At 36.3% G+C, this 21531-nt stretch overlaps 2 long non-coding RNA genes across 2 annotated transcripts in view; one reads left to right on the top strand and one right to left on the bottom strand.

The window, feature by feature from the left end:
• The window catches only part of LOC148216846 (uncharacterized), a 74499-nt gene extending 57706 nt beyond the window's left edge, over window positions 1-16793 (bottom strand). The window contains exon 1 of the long non-coding RNA XR_015794420.1: window positions 16726-16793. This is a non-coding gene — a long non-coding RNA (uncharacterized LOC148216846). The remainder of the gene's footprint in view (window positions 1-16725) is intronic.
• LOC148216845 (uncharacterized) overlaps window positions 1-21531 on the top strand; it is a 70894-nt gene that overhangs the window by 7913 nt on the left and 41450 nt on the right. The window lies entirely within an intron of this gene.

Here is a 21531-nt window from a genome sequence, read left to right as displayed (position 1 = left end):
TTAGATCACTGTCAGCTAAACTCTAGTTTCAGGAGGTTTCTGTTTACTTTCTTAAAAGGGATAGGGCTTTGGAGTGGGACGGGCCTCAATGGATGTCAGATGGAGATTCCCAGAGGGTTGAATATAGGAAAAAACATTATTTTATTTCTTGTAGAACTCCTTTAATCCACTCCATGTAAGCCAAAGTAATGAAGGAAAGGTATTATTATGTTACCTGGAATTAGCAATTAAGTAGAGAACTTTTGAATCTCATTGTTATTAAAGACAATGTAATAAAATACAACAGACCAAAAATTGTTCAAGAATTTTCCCAGCATACCTCATAAAACTATCTTGTTTTCTTACATTCCCTGAAAATACCAATCTTTCTCCACAATTATTGTTTGGTTCATATATGTTCATGATTTTATCGTCTGCTTCAGAAGTTTGCATGGATTTCTTTGTAACTAGATGTAGAGATTAGAATCCTGAGATCCCTGTTGCTGAATGGGATCAACAACTAACCTGGACTAACTTCAAGAAGTACCAAGCAGACACATCTTGAGGACGCTACTGTGGGAAGAACCTATAGAGTCACTGATTCTAGAACTGGCATGTGGTTTTTGTTAGCAGAATGATGTATGTTGTAGACCATTTCAGGAATTATTTCCCTCGTTGACAGCAGGATCATGTGGCAATTCCCATCCCCCTTTCTCTTAGCTTTGAAATAGGTAAGTGACCTACCTATGTCATATGTTTGCCTGTGAACAGAAATGAGGAAAAGGGGATGGGGCTTGCCAGGGACCTCCTTTTCCTTAATGTCATTTGTAACTGCATGAGGGAGAGAATGATAGAAGAGAGCTTATCATGGCACTGAACCCTCCTGTCCAACTTAAATTTATTTTACATTTGCTTAGAACTACCACCATACAGAAGCATTCTCCTTCCTTGTTTTTTTAATGATCCCATTAAATTATATTAAGAGAATTTGCATTTGAAATGCTCTTTTCACAATGGAAAAGAGCAATTCAGGCTCTTCTTTGCTTTGTCTAAGCACGGCAAGAACATGTCCCTATAACTGCTTTTTTTGCCATATTCTCATGACATTGCCTTTGCCTCATTCCCAGTTATGACATCTTAAAGTCATCCTTAGCTTTTCCATTTTCATGTAATGTGTTTCATCTTTTTGATCTGGGCTGCAGAAGAGACAGGACACCTGGTTTCCATACAGCCATCTGCCCATGTAACACCTGACTGGTGGCTGCCACACTGCTTGTCAAATGTCATTTGGTCTCTTTATAGCCCTCTTTTGAAACAGCACTCAACTTGTTTTCAAACATGAATTCAGTGCTCTTTAGAGCACTAGTCCTCTACTGCATAGAATGCCTGTTATTCTGGCCTTGTTGAGTCATACAGGTTTCCCACTGATTCTGCTGATAAGGGTTTTGAGTGGCTTTATTTTATTTTATTTTATTTTTGCTGTTTTAACCACTTATATGATTTCGGAGGACTCTCCCATGAGTGCCACAACTGTTGCTCTGACTGGTCAAAGTTCCTAGGCCCAGTATCATGCACCACAGTTAGTTCCTTTTGTTATCTATAGAGGTCAATGCCTTTTTGCTCACCTAATTCCACCAATTCCATAAAAATGGCTGTTGTTATTTGGTTAATCACAATTACATTTTCCATGGCTACTTACACTGGCTACTTCTGAGTGCTGCAAGCTACAAGATCAGAATTGTATTTCTTAATCAATCTGTACCAGTACTTATTTTCCTTTGCAGTACTAGCATTTACTTGTCAATGTGAGTGGGCGTGATTATCTTGTCTTTCACAGTCCAAACTTCTCTCCATTTTGCAGTGTACCTGGCTTCCCAAAGTTCCACTAAATTCCATGGGATGACATCAATAGAACATTTCTTCCACTTGGATTTTTCAGATGATATTATCTGAATAGCCAGGGGTAGCTTCAACATGATGGAAATGTGTGTAACAGAAATTAACAGCATCAGTAACACATCAAAAAAAAATTATGAAGAATCATGCAGTAAGGTAAAAGGCAGGCCTTTTTTATAGGGAAAGAAAACTTTTTGAGAAAATGCTAATTTTGAAATAGCATGATGTAGAACTGTTAATATACAGAGGTATGACATGATTCCCTGCAATTTTTGCACCAGGGAAGACAGCATGTACCTTCAGGTTGTTATGTGGGTCCTAGGACTTCCCAATGTGACACCGTTGAACATTCAAATGAAAAAAATGGCAATTTGAGGATATAATTTTTCTTGAATTAAACCCTAAAATAGGTTCTCCTTCAAGAACTCCCAGAGAATGGGCCACTACTTTCCCTCCCAGTGATGTTACAATGTGAGCTCCATTTAGGATGTCATTAAAAAGAAAAAGAAAGAAAGAAAGAAAGGCAATTTCACAAAAGCTGTCTATTCCAGTTTTACATTATCAATGAATTCCAGCAAAAAATAAAAAGGAAAGTCCAAGAGGCAAATGTCTTTTTCCATTTCATGTTCACATAGTTTTGAATTAACAAAAATAATATTAGTGGATTAAAATGAGATTCAATTTTTCTAGAAGAGATTTATAGAATTAATTGGTCATAATGAACTTGTCTCATTGATTTCAATGTGTCTGTTTAAACCCAATCCAATAGAAATAAAACTCTGCTCTTTTCCCTCTCTTCTTCCTTTTTCTGTTATGACACTTTGCTGTTTATTAGCTTTCCAGAAAAGTTATTTCATGCATATTTGAACCACAGTACATGTTTGTATGAAATGCAAATGTCTAATAGGACTAAAGAGGCAATTGGTGTATTTTACAAAGTTTCTTTGAGCAGATGTTTTAAACTGTGTACTGGCCATGCCATGACTCTGTTGCAAGAGGAAGAATCAACGCTAGCATATCAAAACCACCTTAGTTTTGTTTCATAAAGCCTAAGGACCATGTCAAATGAAAAGAAGCCACTCCATATTTACAGTCCAGACTAATTAAATGTGTTTGCTCTTTACTTGCAAACTGGCTGTTTATCAATGTAATAGACAGACAAATTAATATTATTCTCTGTAGTCAAGATTTAAGACTTTATAAACTGAGCTATGTATTGTAATAGTTTTTTGTCTCTTTTTCTTTTGATTGTTTTTGTTTTTTGTATCTTTTCTCCCTTCTTTCTGTAAATTAAAGCAATAAAAATTTTTAAAAGTCTGGTAAAAGGATGAAACTCATCTGTGCTTTTTTCAGGCCAAGATTTGCTGTTATTCAACTTTATTAAACTTTCATCTTCTTATGTCTTCTTGAAGGTATTTGGCTGCCTTCTACAAGCTGATGTTGTAAAACAATGTTGCATTTCTTCAGAAGATTCATGACTGTAATGCTCATAAGCCTGAAGATTCTAATAACTCCTTTACTCATATCTATTAATCACATTTAACTGCCAGCAGAATTGACAAAGAGAGTTTGCTGGCAGAGACTATATTACAGTGAACCTCCTTTCATCCTGTAATTTATTTTTTAAATAATGCTCTCCAGCTTTATTACCACACGGAAACCTGTGTGTTGGAAAATCTGAAAGGCAATTCTTACATATGACTTTTATATTCCTAACTTTCCTCAAACGTATATTTGCATAGACAAACATAATGTATAAACCTATTTTCTGTTTTATCATAGCAGCAACACATTTTGTCACAGCTGTAATCACAAGAGCTAGTGCTAGCCAGATTGATTAGGACTTGTGTTAAGCCTCCTCTTCTACGATATCAAGGGAGATAAAAAGTTAATTTGACCAAGCATAGGTAAGACTTCAAGTTCAAGCCTATGCTGTTGCAGTAACAGAAGCAAAGTGCTATTATTTCTCCTCCCTTATTGCATTGACATGCTCTTGACCAGCAACCTTGCTTAAGGTGGCATGTCCCTTCTAGGGAGTGGTAGCAGGTAGATCTCCCATCTGGTTCCTGAGACTGATTAATACTTTGCCTTCATGATAAAGATTCCCCAAAAACCTGACTCCTTATTGGTGACTCTGTTGTGGTGACTGTGAAATCATCATGCCTTGTTGCCTGGACCTCTTTTTCTGGACATTGTAGGCTGTTCTACAATAGTTCCCCTTTCCTCAGGTGGTGTTTCTAATCAATGGTGGTATGGGAAAAGAGAACACCCAAGTGGTTGTCCTCTTCGGGAAAGCTGCAGGCTCAGTTATTTCCTCCCTGCTTTTTAACATATACACGGTTGTCCACCAGTTTGGGGCACAGTATCTTCAATATAGTAATTATATCAATCATACATTATTACCTTGGTTGCATAGGAGATGCTCTTAACCCAGTATTTTGTGGGCTACAAATGTCTAGATAGGATGAAAAAGTTTGGAAACTGAATCCAAGAAAGATACAGTTGTTTGTTCACTAAAGTTCATGCCTCCAGTATTGTCACACTTTCTTTTTAAAAAAATTATTATTGAAGTAGAACAATAAGCAAGAAAATAATATATTATTGATAAATGGCATACATGAGAGTGATTAAACTAAACCAAACATAAGAAGATGAGGCAGGGGCGAAAGACTCTCCCCAAAAGAATGGGTCTATTCTTAGAGATCCTTCTGGACTGCAACTACTATTCAGTTGCCAAGGTGGAGGCTGTGGTCAGTGGGCCCTTTGCTCAATTTTGGTTGGTGTGCCAGTTGCATTGGTACCTGAAGCAAAAAGACCTCACAACAGTAACCCATGCCTTCATCACTGCTTGTCTGCATTACTTCAAACTGCCTTTGAAGATCATGCAGAAGCTTCAGTTGGACCAGAATGCAGCAGCTTAGTTGTTGGTTGGTATGGGATGACATGAGAATGTGACACCTCTGCTCTAGAACCTGTGCAATTCAAAGGGCTGGTTTTTAATTTGTAAAAGCCTATAAGGCTTGTCACCAAGGTACTTGTAGCAGCAACTTCTTGGACCAGTTTTGATCTCCCTTACTTGTTCAGCTCAGGAGAACCTGCTAGTGGTCCCTCGTTTTGGTGAAATGAGAGGGCAGAGGCAGGAAGTTACTGCTTTTCTGTTGCTGTATCTGTGCTGAATAGCCTCCTCCCTGAAATTTGATCAGCTTTGACATAATAGCCCATTCTTCATTATGATATAAACAAAGGTTCTTTGTCAAAAACTTATATTCAGAGCTCTGTAAATACTAAAGTGAAATGGGACATCCAACTTCCAGTCAACTAAATGCTTTATACTACTACCCAAATTGGCCATATTGGCTGAGGTTGAAGAGAGCTGAAGTTCAAAACATCTGGAGAGTATCAGATAGCCTATACCCTGCAGTAAAACAAAGGGGGCACTAAAGTATTCCAAATTCTGGGCAAAGAAAGGCAAAACACTTATTTTTGATAAATAAATCAAAATAGAGTTGAAACAAATATTCATGAAGTTCCTATCCCCTAATCTGGCACCCTCTTCATCTGTTAGATTATAGCTCTCAACATCCTGATAATGAGATGAGTGGAGTTGAGGTGCATCAGATAAGGAAAGTCCTAGGTTGGAAGAAGACTGGTTGCTTAATTAATTGCTGCAAGCTGTGAATGGGATTGGGGTATTGTGGCCTGGCTGATGGAAAGCTTTCCCAGAACAAACTACTTCGGAAATTTCACCATTTTTCAAGTCACTTGAAGAACAGATATTTCTTCTCATTTTGATTTAATGAAAGCTGAGATTCTTCGAATGCTTTCTTCCCAAACCAGTGCCAAATACGATGCTTATATGGTGCTATCACAGAATTTATGCTGATCTGTTTACACTGAGCATTGTATCAGTCTATTTATCTCAAGTAAGACATAGGTTATTTCTCATATACTGAAATGACGTCATTTGAACTTTGAATTTGCGTAATTTGACCTAGGACTATTAAGCATCTTGTGGATGCAGAGAAGACACAATTAATAAGACTGTGTCATATGAAATGTAAAATCATCTCTTACCCATCCACAGTCCAGACAATGAATAAACATATACTTAGGGAGAGCAAGGTTAAATAATCACTCACATAGAACACTTTAATATATTTCTACTTTGAGATAAAGGTTTCAACAATTTCACAATATTGGAAAGGAAGACTTGCATTACCCTAAGGTCCTGATCCATTGTACATACTTCTAGCAGCTGAGACTGTCTGCGTGGAGTCCTGACAACTAGATTGAAGATATAGGAAAAGTGAGGAAATGACTAAACAGAATTATCTGTTTCATTTCTATACAACTAGTCAGCATAATTTCAGAACTCTGTATGCTTTTCTTTGACCAGATTACTACTGCTGAATCACATATTGAGCAATCAGAAATGCACACACAGTTCCAGCTAATACATCAGTGGCCCAAACCAATTGTAGAAAGATACTTCTGCACATATGCCTCCTAACTGGATTGGGATATCATATGGTTTACATATTTTATTTGATATATTTGGATGCATGTGTTATATATTTTAGAAAACTTTCAAGTTTTATGATAACTGTCAAACCTAACATAATAGCAAAAAATGATTGAATCTCTCACATTTAGTTTAGTATCATTAGTAATCATGCCTAAATTAGCAGTTCTTTCCAACTGCTAATTTAGCACTAGTGTGTTCACTTCAATCAAAAGGAAATTACTGTATAAAAACAGCTTAATTATGTACCAGTTTACAATTATTCATGCCCCTGGCTGGCAAATGTACTTTCTTCTAATCAGACACTAGCCCCACCACCATATAGACTATATAAATTCATGGATTCCTAAACCAAATGTTTATGGGGATTAGAAGTGGTTGTCATATTAGAAACATTTATTATAGTCAATACACCCAACATTAGAAGAAAATGCATGGTCCCTGAAATGAAAGTCACTGGAATTACAACAAAATTTTAACATTTCTTAAAAATGGCTGGTGTGGGTCTTCCGGGCTGTGTGGCCGTGTTCTGGAAGTTTTGTTTCCTAACGTTTCGCCAGCACCTGTGACCAGCATCTTCAGAGTGCAGGAGCACAGACAGGAGCAGTTCTCTCTGTGCCCAGGGTGATGTGACCCTTCTGTGGGTATTTATAGAGATCTGAGGGGGGGGAAAGGGGGGATTGGGGGTGTGGGGGGGTTGAGTTACTGAATGGCTGCTTGTTTTGGTGTCAGAATCTGTGTGTATCTTCCTGGGGATTAGGCAGGGTTTTTTCTTCTATTGAATTGTTAACGACGGGCTGCTGGGGGTGATTAGCAAGTTCATTGTGTGAACTGTTCACATGTCCTGGTGGCTGAGCTGAGTTCGTTGACCTTTTTGCAGGCTATATTTTTCAGGATTGGTAGCCAGGTTTTGTTGATTTTTAGACTCTCCTCTTTTTTATTGAAACTGTGCTGGTGTTTGTGAATCTCAATGGCTTCCCGGTATAGCCTGGTATAGTGGCTGTTGGTGTTGTCCAGTATCTCTGTGTTTTCAAATAGGATTTTGTGTCCAGTGTGCTTGAGAGCATGTTCAGCTACTGCAGATTTTTCTGGTTGCTGTAGTCTGCAGTGCCTTTCGTGTTCTTTTATCCTGGTATGGATGCTGCGTTTTGTGGTCCCGATGTATACTTTCCCGCAACTGCATGGTATGCGGTATACTCCTGCGGCGGTGAGGGGATCCCTTTTGTCTTTTGCTGATTTTAGCACTTCTTGTACTTTTCTGGTGGGTCTGAAGATTGTTTGGAAATTGTGTTTTTCCATCAGTTTTCCCATGCGGTCTGTGACCCCTTTGATATAGGGCACAAATACTTTGTTGGTGGGTGGCTGTTTTTCTTCTTCAGTCGCATGTTGCTTTCTTGGTTTGATGGCTCTTTTTATTTCATTTTTGGAGTAGCCATTCGCTTGTAGGACCCAATTAAGGTGGTTAAGTTCAGAGTTTAGGAATTGGGTTTCGCAGATCCGATTGGCACGATCCATGAGGGTTTTGATAATGCCTCTTTTCTGACGTGGGTGGTGGTTGGAGTTTTTGTGTAGGTACCGGTCTGTGTGGGTGGGTTTTCTGTAGACTTTGTAGACCAACACCCTGACAAGGAGCTCCTCCCTTCACCCCAACATACTTCAACGCATATGCAAGACAGAAGCCCTTACACCCAGACTATACAGACTCCCCAAAATCCACAAAGACTCGATCCCACTCAGACCCATCGTAAGCGCCATTGGCTCCCCGACATATGAATTATCCAAACATCTGGCCACCCTTCTACAGACCCATGTTGGACAGACTCCAGCCCACATCAGAGACTCAGGACATTTCATCAACAAAATCAGCACCCTGAAACTCAACCCCACGGACAAACTGGTCAGCTTTGACGTGGTCTCCCTGTTCACCAAGGTACCAGTGAGGGACACCCTGGCACTCATCAAACAGATCTTCCCAGAAGACATAACAGCCTTATTTCAGCACTGCCTAACAACCAGTTACTTCCTATGGGATAATGAGTACTACAAACAGATGGACGGTGTCACCATGGGAAGCCCCCTGAGCCCAGTCGTAGCAAATTGCTACATGGAACATTTTGAAAAATGGGCTTTACCGCACCCGCTATCCCAACAGTCTGGTTCCGATTTGTGGATGACACCTTTGCAATTTGGAGTCAGGATGAAGAAGACCTAGAGAAGTTCCTGAACCACCTAAACAGCGTCCACCCCAATATACAATTCACCATGGAAAAAGAAGTGGACGGCCAACTTCCATTTCTAGACACGTTGGTCATACGCAAACCAGACCTCAAATTAGGACACAAAGTCTACAGAAAACCCACCCACACAGACCGGTACCTACACAAAAACTCCAACCACCACCCACGTCAGAAAAGAGGCATTATCAAAACCCTCATGGATCGTGCCAATCGGATCTGCGAAACCCAATTCCTAAACTCTGAACTTAACCATCTTAATTGGGTCCTACAAGCGAATGGCTACTCCAAAAATGAAATAAAAAGAGCCATCAAACCAAGAAAGCAACATGCGACTGAAGAAGAAAAACAGCCACCCACCAACAAAGTATTTGTGCCCTATATCAAAGGGGTCACAGACCGCATGGGAAAACTGATGGAAAAACACAATTTCCAAACAATCTTCAGACCCACCAGAAAAGTACAAGAAGTGCTAAAATCAGCAAAAGACAAAAGGGATCCCCTCACCGCCGCAGGAGTATACCGCATACCATGCAGTTGCGGGAAAGTATACATCGGGACCACAAAACGCAGCATCCATACCAGGATAAAAGAACACGAAAGGCACTGCAGACTACAGCAACCAGAAAAATCTGCAGTAGCTGAACATGCTCTCAAGCACACTGGACACAAAATCCTATTTGAAAACACAGAGATACTGGACAACACCAACAGCCACTATACCAGGCTATACCGGGAAGCCATTGAGATTCACAAACACCAGCACAGTTTCAATAAAAAAGAGGAGAGTCTAAAAATCAACAAAACCTGGCTACCAATCCTGAAAAATACAGCCTGCAAAAAGGTCAACGAACTCAGCTCAGCCACCAGGACATGTGAACAGTTCACACAATGAACTTGCTAATCACCCCCAGCAGCCCGTCGTTAACAATTCAATAGAAGAAAAAACCCTGCCTAATCCCCAGGAAGATACACACAGATTCTGACACCAAAACAAGCAGCCATTCAGTAACTCAACCCCCCCACACCCCCAATCCCCCCTTTCCCCCCCCCTCAGATCTCTATAAATACCCACAGAAGGGTCACATCACCCTGGGCACAGAGAGAACTGCTCCTGTCTGTGCTCCTGCACTCTGAAGATGCTGGTCACAGGTGCTGGCGAAACGTTAGGAAACAAAACTTCCAGAACACGGCCACACAGCCCGGAAGACCCACACAAGCCATCGTATGCCGGCCGTGAAAGCCTTCGACAATACATTCCTCAAAAATGTTGCTAGTTATTTGTAGCCATATTGGAGAAGTTCAGACTAAACCAACTTTGCAGTCCAAACCTGTTTCATGTAACAGATGTGAGATATTTAAAAAAGAGATATTTTTCTGGTTAGGTTTTTTAAATAAGGTTACCAAATCTGGGCAACAACAATGTGACTGACCAGAAGGTGGCAGGAAAGACTAGATTTCTATATTTCTTGGTTGACATCTAGTGGGCATCCATATTTTTGCAGCCCAAATTTGGTAGCCTACAGCTTAAATTGTCTATATACATGCAGAACCTCAATAGAAGACACCCACTAGTGAGTGAAATACCTCTAAGAGTTACATTAGCTAGTATTTTTGGAAAGGAGGAGACCGTGTCATTGTTTTTCCCCCTTCTCAGCATAGCATAGCTACGATACATTCATTTGGTTTTAACTAGAATCTGCTTCAGTATCCCAGATGGTTATGCTGAAACACAGCATGATGAAATTTGGATTTTCTCAGTATAACCCAACTAATCATTGGTTTGGAGCTTGCTAAAACTAGTGTCTTAAAAAAAAAAAACTTATTGAAATCATTCAATCATTCCAGTAAAGAATTTATTTTCAGCCAAAGATCTGCAAACTTATATAGCTTACATAAGAGTTGGCCCATATAAATCTAGATCCAACACAGATCATCCAGAATGGAATAAGCTGAACCATACCTGAAACCACAGGCTGGGTAATGTAGCAAAAATGTTGCTCTGATGGCAAAAATGTTGAGAATGGGCAGACAGTCCATTCCAATTTGCTTATAAAGCATGGAATTAGAGTCTCATTAACAAATAACAAATGCTTATTTCCATTTACTCAAGTTTGTGGCGGAGGTATTTTCTCAGCTTTTTAGAGGTATTAGTACCTTTTATTGTCTCATACATCCAGTCACATAAGGCTCCTATGTGTGTTGAATTTAGCAGGCAGTAGAAGGCCAAGCCATCTAGACATCTTTGGCTGCTTGCATTAGTAGGGACACTTCATTTTGCTGGTGATGCCAATCTGTATTTTACAATCTTATTTTACAAATTGTGCAGTGGAGGCTCAGAGCGTCTGATTTCTCTCATTATAGGCACATGGTGAAGACACAGTGGTCTGCATTTAAATGCCTCTGTGAAATATATTTTTATGGTACTGATAAATCTTTATTGTTGAACAGTCTGACAGTACTCTTTTCCATTAGTGGCACTTTCTGCTCTTTTACTCTCTTTTTTCACAAAGGCTATTCAGAGAATCCAAGTTTGGGGCCAGATTTAAATTATACAATTGAATTATAATAATAGGGCCTAAAATATGTTATTAAGAGAAATAATTTGCCATTTCTAGAACTCCAGAATGCCTATTAATGTGACTAGTATGTTTTCAGGGAAACCAAAGTTAGAGTAGTTTAAATATTACAGACTTGTATTATTTATTTTAGCAGAAGAAACTGAAGTTTTGTCCAATCATTAATCCTAATTCATAAATATATAAAAATAACGGCGTGGCTTGATTATCTTATCTACAACCATATTTAAATATTATGCTTTAATCAATCCTCCTCCTGATACAATCTTAAGATATTCGTAAAGAAAGAACACATGACTTAACTAATCACCTTTTCAAGTGTTATAGAACAATTTCCTTTAACAGGAAATAATTTCAGTTCATAACTGCATCAGGTTTTCTGCTTTAAACCTTTCAGAGGAATGCAAGTTTTTCATCAACAGCAGTTTGAATTTGTGACACTGGAGCCAGAGTGAATTAAATGGATAAAAAACTCAGTCTAAACAAATAGAGGTTCCCACTATCAAACAGAAGTCTGACAACCAAATACCATGAACTATGATAATATATATGCATTCACTATTTATTTGTACAGAGATATTTTGAACAAAAATTCAAAAGTGATGTTCATGCTCTGTGTAGCTAGATCTAAAGAATCTTCTTTTTTAAAGTTTGGATATAATTCCAGTTCTCCTATATACCAAGATCATTCTGCAACATAATTTAATGGACATGGTAATATTTGTAAAGAAAAAATATTGATTATTTTAGACACAAGTAGGCTGCTGGGAAATTTCATAGCTGCCAAAGTGACCATGAGACATTGCCCCACACAGAAAACCCTGTACTTTTGATGCGGTCAGTTTGGGTCTGTGCTAATATGGAAATTTCCAGGATGATTGAATTAAATTATATTTTTTTCTATCATTAAAAATGATTCTCAGTTTTTCTTCTTTGCTGCTTGCTTATACTTAAAATATCATTAAACTTATTACAATTTCTGTTCATTCAAGTCAAATCCTATTTTCATGGCACTGTCAGATGTATTATTAACTTGGGCCAACATTAATGTTTCCTGTCACTTCAGTAATACAAAAAAAAATGATTAGACAACCATATGTGATCATCACTTGCTCATTGATGATATTTTATAAAATTGATTGCCTTGTCAACATTGGGGGCTGATGCAGTCATGAGTAATTTTGGGGTAATATGTAGTTAAAAAGCAGAATTCTCATTCTAGCAAACATTGTATGTTTTAACATAAAAAAGACATATATTTTATTCATATAACTTAACATTATTCAACTACCTGGCATATATTTATATACATCTATATGTTATCTTTTTTTTTAATTTTTCATCTTTTTTTAGAAATATTTCCATATTCTTTAATTATCTTCACTAAGAGCATGATAGAATCAGTGGTCATTACAGCACAAATTCAATTTCAAAATTATTCAACTCTTTTACATTTAAAGAAAAGAATCAAAGAACTTATTGAAGGCAGGAAAAGATAGGACCAAGTTTGTTTGTTTGTTTGTTTGTTTGTTTGTTTATTATTTCAAATTTAGTCACCACCCATCTCACTGTTTTAGGCACTATAAAACTGTTTTAGGCATTTCCAGATTTAATTACAGAATAGATTCATTAAATTAATGGATTTTAAATTAGCATAACTAAATCCTTTTTAATTTCTGCATTTTTCTGATGCATTAAAGTCAGTTGACTCCTGGCAACTTACTGGACTAGTCCCATTAGTCTTCTTAGCAAGATTTTCAGAAGTGGCTTGCCAGGGCCTTCTTCCTAGGGCTGAGAGAGAGGGATTGGCCCAAAGTCACCCAGCTGGCTTCATGCCTAAGGTGGGACTAGAACCCATGGTCTCCTAGTTTCTAGCCTGGTACTTTAACCACTACACCAAACTGGCTCTTGCATTTACTCTAGATATGAAAAAATCTGGAATTAGTGCATTGTTTTTTAAATTGTTGTAGCATGGTATGTACAGGCTTGGGTGTGGTGGTGGTGGTAGTAAATATTTATTCCCCAGAAGCAATCTTATCAAAATATCAAAAAATACCACCTTAGTGCATTGTGAACTATAGTCCTATGACAGTATTTGAAAGATGGAATATTTTTGCCAGAAACACAATAAGGAAAATTAAATCTCTTCTCCATATATGCTGTGATTCTGGTGAAAACTGAGCATTATTATGCTGTTAAATGAAAAAGACGAAAATTTTGCATGGTTGTGTTTCTCAAGAAACGTTTGTGTGTATATGTGTTTAAATATATAGTCTCACATTTGTGATATCCATAAATACCTGGATAGCTTTCATATAGCCACATTATCATGTGGACTGAAAAATAACAAATAATTCCCCCGATGGCCTTGAAAATCAGCATTACATAATAACTGCTAGACTATTTGACTTACAAAGTTTTGACTCTGCTTTACAATGTAATTGCAACATAAGTAGACCTTTTTAAAAACTCTCAATTATTTGGTATTTTAGTGAGCATGAAAAAGCAAAACTTGAGTTGAAGTGAAACAGAAAAGGAGCTCCTGAGATGGATGCACACATGAGTAATGGTTTCCAATTAACCTCTCAAACAGCCCTTTTAAACAGATGCAGTAAATGTTTCATCACTGATAGCTGTTCTTCTGAAAACTAGGTGCAACCATTCTTAAAGAGATGAATGTTCATTATATATGTTAATGAAGTCACACAAACATGCAATGAAGTACATAAGTCTTTTCTTATCTAATTTCATTGGCTCCATCCAAATGTAGTCATACATAGAGTAGAACTTTTCAAAATCACTGGACACGGTAAACATTGACTGGATTTAGGCCCTTAGTTTCCTGCATGTGAGACATCAGAATTGCCCTTCTTTCATCTTCATGGAATTATATAAGAAGTACTGGAGAAGCACATGTTAGGTTAGTAATATTTAAAACAAATGTGGACAAATGACTTCAAAAGTCATCCTTTTCTTCTCATGTGGTTTTGCTTGTTTTCATTCTGTTTCACATGAAAACTAGTAAAAGTATATCGCATCTCTCTTTCTAGTTTGCAAATTTTAATACATTAAAATATTTCAACTAGCCTATATGATAGTCCAGTTAATAGTATATTATATATTGTTTATCCTACTGTTTCATTGCAGTTTTTCATAGCATACTGGCTTCTTTTATTGTTTATACCATGGCAGAACCCCTATTTTGCATTCTTGTATATATCTCAAATGTGAAAGTCTGATCCCGGGAAAGATTCCACAAGCTGACTTTAAAAGCCATTGCATACACCATTATAACTTCATCAAGTTCTAGTTGTTTCATGTAAATTGTAAAGAACAATGCTATCTATTTTCTAAAGTCCCTTGGCCAAATGTAGAATACAATTTATTGTTTAAATCTTTTTAAGCACAACCATTAAATTAAAATACATATGAGATGAAATCAAATTGGATCCAAGAGCCAAAATTGGGAGAAGCAACATAAAGAAAACTTGGAAAGGACTTGGGATTCATTAAATGTTTCTTATGAATTAGTTCTTTTGTTCCCAAAGACTCTGGGAGTAACACATACTCCCCCTTACAAAACACTGGCCTTTGCTTTTACAAATGTCCCATGTATATTCTGTCTTTGGGGAATATAGTATTTGCATGTGATAGGAAAGAGCTACATCACTGATCTCTCATTTATCAAAGAAATATCTCTTCTGATAGTCATGCAGCTGTATAATTTAGATAAAATGTGTATATGTGTTAAATATAAATTATTTGCAATTCTTGTCAACTTACATGGATTTCCTAATTAAAATCATACCAGAATAAGAACAGCTCTGCTGATCAGGCCTAGGTTCACCTTCATCCAGTATTTTGTTTTTCACATGGACCAACCAGATGCCTCTGGTGTGCTAACAAGTAAGAGATGAAGACATATTCACATCCAACCATTATTTCGCTAGGAAGCATTCCCTTGGAGGCATTATATCCCATTTAAATACTGAGATTACAAATTATTAGTAATTCAAAATCTTCTGAATAATTTCAGTTTGTAAATCAGCACACTGTATACCAGGTATGCCTTAATATTCATGTGTATACAGTTTGTCTATGTATACAATATATTCACTTGGGGATTTAGCTATTAGGACTTGATGAATCAAATCCAAGCAATTCAATATTGACAAATTCTTAGTAAGGCATCTCTCTATAGAAATATGCAGAACACAGGCAAGATGCAAGCATCTGGATTCAAACTTAGTCATATTTTGGTCAGACATTCTGAAATCACTGAGGGTCAAGTTACATTGTGTTAGATTAAGACTTAATCTGTTTTTATATATATAATATTTATTGAAGAAATTTTTAACAAAGTAAAAATCATAAAAGAAAATAAAGATAATAAAAAATAGTAAATAGTGAAAAAAGAAAAGGAAAGAGAAATAGAAAAGGAAAAGGAAAAGGAAAAGAAAAGAAAAGAAAAGAAAAGAAAAGAAAAGAAAAGAAAAGAAAAGAAAAGAAAAGAAAAGAAAGATTATAAACAAGCGGCTTCTGATCTTATTGTCAGCAATCATAAATACATTTATATTTTGCCCTCTCTTTCTAAAGTTATATCATAATTTCCTTCTTTCCATAAGCCACCCTTTCTAATCTTCAAACACATAAATCACAAGTTCATTTTTCTCTTTTCAGCAAAAAGTCCATCAAGGATTTTCAGTCACTGATAAATGTAGTTGTTGATCTTTCTCTAATCAAACAAGCTAATTTTGCCATCTCTGCTAGTTCCATCATCTTTACCAACCATTCCTCCATTGTGGGTATTTCAGAATCATTCCATTTTTGCTCATATAATACTCTCGCAGCAGTAATCATATATAAAAATAATCTTTTCTAATTGGCTGTCCATTTTCTGTTCTGGTTTCAATTTAATGTTGATCTTTAAAATTCTTTGCATCATTATATGTATTATATATAATACATTATATGTATTTGAACCCAGAAATTTCTGGCTTTTTTATAAGTCCACCAGGCATGAAAAAATGACCCTTTGTTTTGTGTTGTCCACATTTCCAACATAAATTTGAAGTACCTTTATATATTCTAGACAATTTTTCTGGAGTCATATACCAATGATACATCATTTTATAAAAATTCTCCTTTAGACTATAGCATAATGTAAATTTCAATCCCTTTACATATTTTCCCACTGTTCCATCAGTATATTGTGTCCAAAGTTCTTAGCTCATTTTATCATACAGTCTTTGCTTGTTGTTCCGTTTCAAATTTCAATAAAAGTTTATACATTTTAGTAATTACATGTTTATCATTTGTACATAATTCAACTTCAAATTCTGTCTTCTTCTGCTCAATTCCAAATGTCCTATTATGTACCTTTAATCTTTCTCTTAACTGTGCATACAAAAACCATTGAAAACTAAATCCCTCTTGAGATCAATGCACTCTTTTTCATCTTATATTCTCTATGTTCCTGTTCTAACAATTTGATAAGGTAACCATTTTTATTTACCTGCTGTTTCTTTCCTATAAATGCTTCCCGTGCTGAGACCCATAAAGGTATTTTCCAGCATAGTCTGGGTTTATATCTGTTTCATATTCACAATATGGCACTTCTAATATAATGATTCTTAAAATCTACATTAACCTTAACTTTATCATACCATAGAAAATCATGCCATCTGAACCTCATATCATGCTCTTCTAATTCTAAAATTCTTTTATTTCTCAGCAAACCCCACTTTTTCTTCCAAACTAAGCAGCAGGCTGCAAAATACAATTTCAAATCAGGTAGTCCCAGTCCTCCTTGTTCCTTCACATTTAATTCTTGTTTTTTTCCCCTTGCCATATGAACTTAGATATATATTTCTGCCATTGTTAAAATGGTACATCGGTTGTTGGAACAGGTATTGTTTGAAACAAAAACATCATCCTTGGCAAAAAGATTAAGACTAAACCTAACTTTAGTAATTATTAGAACAAAATATAAAGATTAGAGATATTTTCTGTCTAATATTTTTATAGCAAACTTATTGCATAAAATTGCAGCAGCTTATTTCATCAGCATTTAAGAAGTTTTGAGATCAGTTACATGAACCATTCTAAATAAAACAGCCCAATTGGCATTCCCAATTAAATATATTCATAAAAACTATGTTTACTTCAGCAAAATGCTTTGTTCTTAGTTTTCAGTCATTTGAAAGCTTCAGTGCCCTCTGTTGGCTGATGTAATTTCTACTCAGTGCCATTAAATGTGAATTGTGTATAACCCTTAAGTAAAATAAGCAAGTCACTTACTGACTTTGCTTTTTTCTAAAAATTACTGTGATATACCAAATTAAAACTGGGATGAATGTAGTTCAACATATTTGTTGGGTATAACCAATATACTAATAAACTATCAGAATTAATGATAATGTTCTAAAGCAATCTAGTATATAGGATAATGTTTGGTTGTAAAAAAGAAATGAAAGAGAAAAAAAATATGAGTGTGTGGAAATCATTCCTAAAGGGTAAGATTAAATGTTATGAATCCTTTTTTTAAAATAGGCAGTTGAGAATTCAAAATATTAAATACAAATATTTCATACTTTTTGATATAAAATGCATAGAATCCTAAAGATCACAATAAGTTAAAAACAATTAACCCGTATTTTTGCTGCCTCTTGGAAAAGAACATTCAGAAAGAGTCAACAGAAGAAATAGCTGGAATTCTTGCTTATTTCACACAGATATGTTCTCCAACATATGGATCTTTATCTGGATCTCTATAGTCCAGGAAGGGCCCAACTAAACTCAGCAGCTGCATTCTGTCATCTCTGATGGAGGGCAATCTTGTTAGTGTAATGTGACCTCTGGAGCACTAACACAGATAATACTGGCACCTCTTTCCCTTCTAATCTACTACCAGTCTGAGCAAATTCAACAGGAGATGGGGGCATTAAGGCCACATTATTCCAAACAAAATTCAGCAATGGTAGCAAAGTATTATGACAGCGTTAAGATAGATTTTACCAGCCAGTCCTTTCTTTCCCAAGACTACTTCTTTCTAAGGAGAATATACACACACACAAACACACACACACACACACACTATTATGCTTTGAATAAATTTGAATAAGAATGACTTGACTTGGTGAAAGGGCTTCATCTGCAAGATCAGTCTTCAGAATATACCTTTATATTTTAAATCAAGAATGAGGTTGATATGAAGATTTTTCTTATAGGTAAAAATAACAGGAAGGAAGGAAGTTTTATGTCTCCCAATTGCCTTTTTGTATGTCTTTTGCTTATCTATAACCTCTGTGCTTGATTCAGCACTGCTACAATGCCTCATTCTGTTTAATCATAGAGTACTAATAGTTTAGCCAACTTTCAGTCCTTTGCCACTTCCAACTTTATGGTAGCAATAATAAATATAAGAACTACATAGTTCAGAGAATCTTTACAAATTCTAAAACTGTATTCTTGAAACAATATCTTTATACTACCTATTCAAAAAAAAAAGTGCAATAAAATATATGTACCTTCAGAATTCAATGGAGTTCAGTGCCTAAATACAATACGAGGATATAGATGTGAAGCTTCAGGTTGCAAACTCATGTTGATGTATTTGAGAGGAAGACTTACTGGACTCAATAAGACTTACTTCTGAGGAACTGTTTATTAGATTACATTCTGAATGGTTTAATGATTGCTTCAGCAGAGTGTGATTGGTATATCAATTAGACTGAATTTAAACCACATTAATCCTTCAAAAAGTGTGTCTTAATTCATTTGTAAAACTTGGCCACATGTTTGTAAAAGTTCAGTCCAAACTGGAAGAATAACAACCAGGCCTTCCACATTTTGAGACATACATGGGATGGATAATAAGTCTCTTTTAGCTCCAAACGGCTTCTTTTTCCTTAATATCTCAGTTCTACCATAACATAAAAATGTGCTATTTCAGAGAGTTTGAGGAAAAGAAATGGTAACTTGCACCCCAGGTAAACTTACTGAAAGGGGCCAGGAAATAAAGGATGCATTTAAGTTTAGCTATACATTTGCATGACTAAAAACCACATTATATTCAAATATTTAGACAATATATTTAATTGGTTATATTTATTTCACATGAAATATGATAGCATTAAAGTTGAATAATTTTATGGACGCAGTGGCGCAGCGGCTTAATGACGCTGAAAGTTGCTGGCCAGAAATGGTCGACGCTTCAGCGGTTCGAGTCCAGCCTTCGCGTTAAACAGGGTGAGCTCCTGTTTCCTCCCCAGTTCCTGTCAACCCAACAGTTCGAAAACTTACGTGAGTAGATAAATGGGGACTCTCACTCCGGTGGGAGGAAAAATGCTGGTGGCGCCTTGCAAAAAAGGAGTCGGGAGCAGTTGCCGGTAAGCGCGAAAAACCGCACGCGCCCGAAAAGGGCGCGAAGCAACGGAAACCCCGCCTCCTGCGCTCGCCAGCTGGGCTCTGCCCTAGGAAGGAGGCTCTGGCAAACCACTTCCGAAAACAATTGCCTTGAAAACTGCAAGGACTCGTCCAAGCAGTCACTGCAGGGTCAGCAATGACTGAGCGCAGACAAAATATATATATATATATATATATACTTATATGGTGTTCCTGCAACTCCTTTCTTTATGTGTCACATATAAACCTAATCTATGTCTGTCTGTCTGTCCGTTTCTCTCTCTATCATCTATCTATCATCTATCTAATCTCCATACAGGTGTGGGAATAAATGGACAATTTCCAGGGATGTAATTGAAGACATATCAAATTGATTCACAGTTCTTCAAAAAATGAGAATAACTATATCTAAAACTAGGAATAATTAGATCAAACATCTACTGATTTATTTTTATTTTATTTTATTATTATTTTTAACATATGTAAAAACAGGGATACAAATTGGAAGAAGTTAATGTGTTAGGCAATGGCAGTGGAAAATTTTATGTTGGGAAAACTTAACTGCAGGTCAGAATGGTAGGGTAAAAGGCCAAAAAATGGGTTCCAATGTTTTCAGGATGGCAGGGACATTTGGAATTTGGAGAAAATATCTAAAACAGACATCAGGAGAAAGCCGACTTTCCCAAATACTCTAAAACTTAGTGTCTACTTATTCAGTTTTGAGAGATTTTTCTGGAGTGCTTGTCTGCTAGAGGTTTCGTTTTGTTCTGTTCTGTTTTTAATCATCCCAAATAGTTTGGTGTTATTTGCAGGCTTGGCTGCATTTTCACTCTGGCTCTCCATCATTTATGAATAAATTAAATGGCACTTGTCCCAGTACAAATATACTTCCTGTTTTTAAATCAGTTATCAACCTGCAAGTAGGATTTTCTTGCTCCACAAAGTTAACATTTATTCATAGGTCTTTGGGGCTTCACTGAAAGCATTATGGAAGTGTGCATGGGTGTGTGTATACATGTCAGCAGTATTCTTCATTAATTTATATTGGGTATAATTAGAGTTATAGTAGATTACTGATTAAGAATTGATTTTTTTTCAGTCCTTTACAAAGGAAAACAATTTTTAGCACAGTTCCATTATTAGAATATAATTACTTTATGTTAGGCTCTTTTAAATAATCCAGTAAAGTTACATTCTCAGTTATATCCCAATCTTAATTTCTTATCATTTCTTCTTGGATTGTCCCAGTACCTAGTCTGGAATTCCATGAGTAAACATTTTCCAACTACAGTATATCATTTTCCTGAACATAGAAAATGAGATCTTAGTAAGAAAGGTTCTAGCCACACAAATTATCTTTAATAAATAAATATTATTTTTCCCTACTTACTCTTAAGCCTGAGTGATATAATCACAGAATAACATTAACTCATCATTTTGGATAAAATTGCCTAATATACCTATATCATATGAAAATAAATAAAAAATAATTTTCAATTGCTATTCATGGTTGAAGTTTTGCACAAATCATTGCCTTAGACAAATTGAGGTAGGACAGTCATTGATCGTTCTCATATCATAAATGAATGTTTGTATCTCCTATAATGACCTTTATTTATTTATTTAAAAGACTTACATAGCAACCCATTTTATGCATCATAACCATAGATTTCTTACAAACAGCAATAAAAGTAGGGCTCTAATCTGCATCAGATGATCCTAAGCATTATCTTGCTAGCATGTAAAATTAAGGCCATTGTATGATAGTTTGTGTGTTGTGTGAGAGCCAGTTTGATGTAGTGGTTGAAGTATTAGCCTAGAAACTGGGAGACCATGAGTTCTAGTCCCACCTTAGGCACAGAGCCAGCTGGGTGACCTAGGGCCAGTCTCTTTCTCTCAGCCCTAGGAAGGAGGT

This window comes from Python bivittatus, unplaced genomic scaffold, assembly GCF_059951505.1.
Source record: "Python bivittatus isolate LINGU-HERP-01145 unplaced genomic scaffold, Pbiv_v1 ctg000070_np1212, whole genome shotgun sequence".
NCBI classification, from domain to species: Eukaryota; Metazoa; Chordata; class Lepidosauria; order Squamata; family Pythonidae; genus Python; species Python bivittatus.
The sequence above is the reverse complement of the archived record's forward strand: the minus strand, read 5'-3'. Positions and strand labels throughout refer to the sequence as shown.